Source organism: Muscardinus avellanarius (assembly GCF_963383645.1).
Source record: "Muscardinus avellanarius genome assembly, chromosome: 16".
NCBI classification, from domain to species: domain Eukaryota; kingdom Metazoa; phylum Chordata; class Mammalia; order Rodentia; family Gliridae; genus Muscardinus; species Muscardinus avellanarius.
Genome location: NC_137802.1, coordinates 46291994 through 46297111, shown reverse-complemented (window position 1 = coordinate 46297111; position 5118 = coordinate 46291994). Strand labels below are relative to the sequence as shown.

The window sequence follows — 5118 nt, the reverse complement described above, 5'->3', positions numbered from 1 at the left end:
CACAGCCAAGCATAGTCACACAGGTCTTTTGGAGCCCACCTACTTGGGTTTGAATCATGTGACCTTTCTTCCAACTGTGGTCTTAAACTTCTGTTTTACAAAACCCAAAAGGAAAATACCGAAGAAATCAATGCAACAGGTTAAATTAGAGTAACATCCCAAGCTGCAATTAAGATGAAGAAAGGAAAGCCGAAACATTAGAACTGTAAAACTTGCTTGTTACTTGCTGGAACCAGTCCTACACTAGGAGTTAGGTAATATATACAATTACATTCAAGTGGATTACTAATGTTGCTCTAACATGTCCTTTTGGTCAGGGCACTGTTAAACTAATCAAACTTCTACAAGTGTATGTTCCCTTATGATAGCAGCACACACTATCGCTACCTGCGAAGCTGTCAGCCTCAGATGACTTAGTGAATGAAACAAAAAGTGGGTAAGTAACATATTAAGGAGAAATCATGGGAATTAGAAAATCCATGCAGTTCCGCTCTTTTGTTGCTTGCTGGCAACAAGGGGTGGTTTCCACCGAGGAAGGTCCTGTGGAGTGGGGATGTGGTCGCCCGTCACCTCGGTCTTGTCTGGGGCCGCAGCAGGAAGCTGTCTGTTCCTCATCTTTGCTTTAGCCATGTTGTAATCCCCAGAATCAAAATATTTTTGCCCTCTTCGCAGTCGTTTCCTTAAAAAATCTGAACCTGCGGGGCGTGGTGGCGCACGCTTGTAATCCCATCATTCGGGAGGCTGAGACCTGGAGGATTGTGGTTCGCGGACAGCCTCAGCTACTTATGAGGCCCTCTGCAACTCAGTGAGACCCGGTTTCAAAGTAAAGAATAAAAAATAGGACAGGGGGTGTAGCTCAGAGGTCGAATGCCCCTGGGTTCCATCCCCAGATCCGCAAAAAAAAAAAAAAAAAAAATCTGAACCTCCAGGCTTTTATCCCAGGTGAGGATACCTTGCTTTTAATTTTGGTTCTTCAGCTTTTCAGCTTTCTCTGGACTAGTCACTTTATCTTCCATTTCCTTCTGCTCCTCCGTGGATGCCGCCTCCGGGACTTCCACGGACATTATGCTCCCTCTGCAGAGGAGACGCTGGGAGAGACTTACAACTCAGGCCGCCTGCCCCGCGGACCCGCCCGCCACAGGGGTCGCAGCCTTGGGATGACACCGCCCCGGCCCACGACCCTCCGCACCCCGGCCTACCGAAACTTTATTCTTTATTTTGAAACAGGGTCTCACTAAGTATTAGCTGAGGCTGTTCTTGAACCCCAATCCCCCTGTCTCAGCCTTCCAAATGCTGGGATTACAAGCATGTGCCACCAAGCCTGGTTTAGAACTCTTCTTTTGAAGAGAGACAAAGCGCCTGTGGGATTCAAGATAATGTAATAGCTGGGCTCAGTGTGGCTATAATCTCAGACCTAGGGAGGCTAAGACAGGAGGATCGCAGGTTCAAGGCCAACCTCAGCAGTTTAACAAGACCCTGTTTCCAATTAAGTGCTGGGGAGCTGGGCGTGGTGGCGCACGCTTGTAATCCCAGCATTCAGATGATCCAGCTACTTAGTGAGGCCCTCTGCAACTCAGTGAGACCCGGTTTCAAAATAAAGAATTAAAAAAAAAAAATAGGGGAGGTGTAGCTCGGAGGTTGAATGCCTCTGGGTTCCATCCCCAGACCGGAGGAAAAAAAAAAAAAAGACGTGCTGGGAGGCCGGGCATGGTGGTGCACTCTTGTAATCCCAGTACCTGGGAGGCTGAGGCAGGAGGATCGTAGGTTCACAGCCAGCCTCAACCATTTAGGCCCTCAGCAACTTAGTGAGACCCTGTTTCAAAATACAGAATAAAAATTCGGGCTGGGAGTGTACTTTGGAGGTAGAATGCCCTTGGGTTCAATCCCCAGCAACACACACACACACACACACACACACACACACACACACACACACACTACGTGCCAGGGGTGCTCAAAGGTAGAACCGCTTTGGGGGTCATTCCTCAGTACCAAAAATATATGATGCTGGAGGATGCCCTGGAAATAGAGTAAGCCCCTAGCCGTGGCCAGGGAGCCCCCAGCTGCCTCCCTACTTCCCTACTGACATGGACCTATCGGTGTGAGCAGCACACGGCCGGCCGCCCTCCAGCTGGAGCATCCCTGGGAGGTGGGGGACGGGAAGGCAGAAGCGCCTCACCTGTTGCTGCTGTGCTATCTGTTCTTCCTGTCCCAACATTAATGAAGCCACACTGCCCTGTCTTATCCCAACACCTGCAAACGCCTGCAGGGGGAACTCCTTCCTGAACGGGTTTTGCACTGTCCCTCCTCCGTTGCGTCTTCCTCTGACAGGGCTTGAACACCTGATATGCCTGGCATTTTACATCATTTCAGAGATGTGGCGCCCAGCCTGGGAGGAGCTTTCGGGCTCGCGGGAAAGGACAGCCAAGGGAACCTTCTGCACCACAAGGAAGGGATGGTACCCACCCCCATGGCCTCAGCGCAGGCCTGCAGGTGGAGCAGGTGCACCACACAAGATGAAAGAGGTGCCCGGGGCCAGAGAAGTCAGCTGTGGCTGGAGGAATGAGAAAGGCTTGGGGGAGAAGGATGGCTTCAGACCAGAAGGCATAGTGTGTGTGGTACTAAGGCTGGAACCCAGAGGCTTTTCTACCTCCGGGCTATACTCCCAGACCTATTTTATACTTTATTTGGAAAAAGTGTCTCACTAAGTTGCTGAGAGCCTCACTAAGTAGCTGAGGCTGGCTTTGAACCTGTATGATCCTCCTGTCTCAGCCTCCCAAGCGCTGGGATTACAAGCGTGCGCGACCACACCTGGCAAGACCTTGTTTCTAAATAAAGAAGGAGGCTGATACAGGAGGATCGCGGTTCTCGGCCAGCCTCAGTTACTTAGTGAGGCCCTTCGCAACTCAGTGAGACCTTGTTTCAAAATAAAGAATAAACAATAGGTCTGGGGGTGTCACTCAGAGGTAGACTCCTGGGTTCCATACCCCGTATTGCAAGAAAGAAGAAAGAAAGAAAGGGAGAGAGGGAGGGAAGGAGGGAGGAAGGAGGGAGGGAGGGAAGGAAGGAAGGAAGGAAGGGAGGAAGGAAGGAAGGAAGGAAGGAAGGAAAAAGAATAAAAATATAAGGCCGGGGATTTTGCTCAGAAGTAGAATGCCCTCAAGTTTAATAACACACACAAATAAAAATTGGGCTGGGGCAGCTAGGAGGTAGAATACCCCTGGGTTTAATCCTCAGTAAGTACTGCAAAATAATAAATAAGTAAATAAGTAAATAAGGAATGAAATTAAGGGTCCAGACCACCAAAGCACAGGATAACTTGGACTTTGTGGACTTGACAGTCTGAGTGATTACAAACCCAGGTAAATGTAGTGTTAGGATGAAACTGAACTGTTTACCCTGCCTAAATGAGGAGGACCAAAATGCCCAAATGGGCTAGTTTTTCTTTCTCCCTTTCTCTCTGTCTCTCTTTCTTTCTCTTTTTTTCTATCTTCCTCTCTCCCTCACTTCCTCTTTCTTTCTTTCTTTCCTTTCTTTCTTTCTTTTGGTGGTACTGGGGTTCCTGGAAGCCCGTCTACCTCCGGGCTACACTCCCAGATCTATTTTATAGGTTTTATTTGGAAACAGGGTCTCTTAAGCCAGCGTAGCTGGCTTCGAACCTGTGCGCCACCACGCCCGGCAGTTTCTTTCTTTTTTTTTTTTGTACTGGGGCTGGAACCCAGGAGCGTTCTACCTCCGAGATACACCTCCAGCCCTATTGTTTATTCTTTATTTTGAAACAGGGTCTCCCTGAGTTGCAAAGGGCCTTACTAAGTAGCTGAGGCTGTCCACGAACCATGATCCTCCTGTCTCAGCCTCCCAAATGCTGGAATTACAAGTTTGCGCTACCATACCTGGGCTCCTTTCTTTCTTCCTTCCTTCCTCTCTCGCTCCCTTTCTTTCTTTTCTTTCTTTCTTTCTTTCTTTTTCTGAGGGGTACTGGGGATTGAACCCAGGGACATTCTACCTGAGCTACATCCTCAGCCCAATTTTTTTGGGGGGCGTTGGAAACAAATTGTGGAGGCTGGCCTCAAACCTGCAGTCCTCCTGTCTCAGCCTCCCAAATACTGGGCTTACAGGTGTGCACCACCATGCCCAGCACAGGTCAGTTAAGTTGGCATAATAATGATGCTCTTTCTGCAGTCTAGAGGTAGAATGCCCCTGGGTTCAATCCCAGTACCAAACAACAACAATAAATGCCGGGGTCCAGCCCTAGCAACAGTTGGGGGTCCGCGAGCTGTGGAGTGAGGAGTCGGCGAAGTTCGGTGGAGAAACAGACACAGACACAATGGAGAGTGAAGCTGCTCTATTTACTTTCAGTTTGGGCAAGCGTTTTATACTTTCTTTTTGGGCTACATTCTACTCTTACAATTTTTTTCTAGAAATAATCCATCAGTAAATATACAAAGAACTAATAAATCAAGGCAAGGTGACAGACAGCCAGGTTCCTTTTTAAGGGAACATTTCCTCTTACGAGCAACCATGGAAAAGATCAGAAGTTTATAATTAACTACTAATATAATATCAAAAAATATCCTATGCTAAGCATTATACTCTCTGATTGATATACATCATTGTTTTTTAATCAATAGGCACTACTAAGGAGAGGAACATTTCATACTTTCCCATGTCCCAAGGCTGTGCCTGGTACCCATCTCTTCTGCTGCTGTCCACGCACCCATTGTACAACCAAAAAGGGGGTAGGGTTACTTGGGCCAGTAGCCACTCTACCATAGCCTACCTCTGAGTAAATATGCTGGCTTTTTAGAATTTATGACGGTGGGAACAACTTGTCTTGGGTCTCTTTCAGGTGTATTGTTAATATTGCTTGGGAAAAACCTGGGGAGGATCGGTTGCCTTTAAGGCTTGCTCTGCTTGTTATCATCTGAGTCTTTATAGAATTTTTGTTAGATCGGTTATTAGGAAATTTAGGTGGAACTCATACGTAAATGTTACAGTTTCAGGGAGTAGATCTTGAATTATTTAAAACAATTTGAAGCCATTAATAACATAAGTCTCAGGTATCTTTTTGGTAACAAAGCCAATTCCAAAAAAATCCCCAAATCCCCATGCCCAGTG

At 47.5% G+C, this 5118-nt stretch overlaps 1 pseudogene across 1 annotated transcript; it reads right to left on the bottom strand.

Moving 5' to 3' along the window:
• Positions 1 to 468: 468 nt before the first annotated feature.
• On the bottom strand, positions 469 to 1064 carry LOC308275000 (cAMP-regulated phosphoprotein 19-like; annotated as a pseudogene). The gene is made up of 2 exons: positions 924 to 1064; positions 469 to 695 (listed from the first exon to the last, which is right to left on the bottom strand). The product of its transcript is annotated as a cAMP-regulated phosphoprotein 19-like (transcript).
• Between the last annotated feature and the right edge of the window lie 4054 nt (positions 1065 to 5118).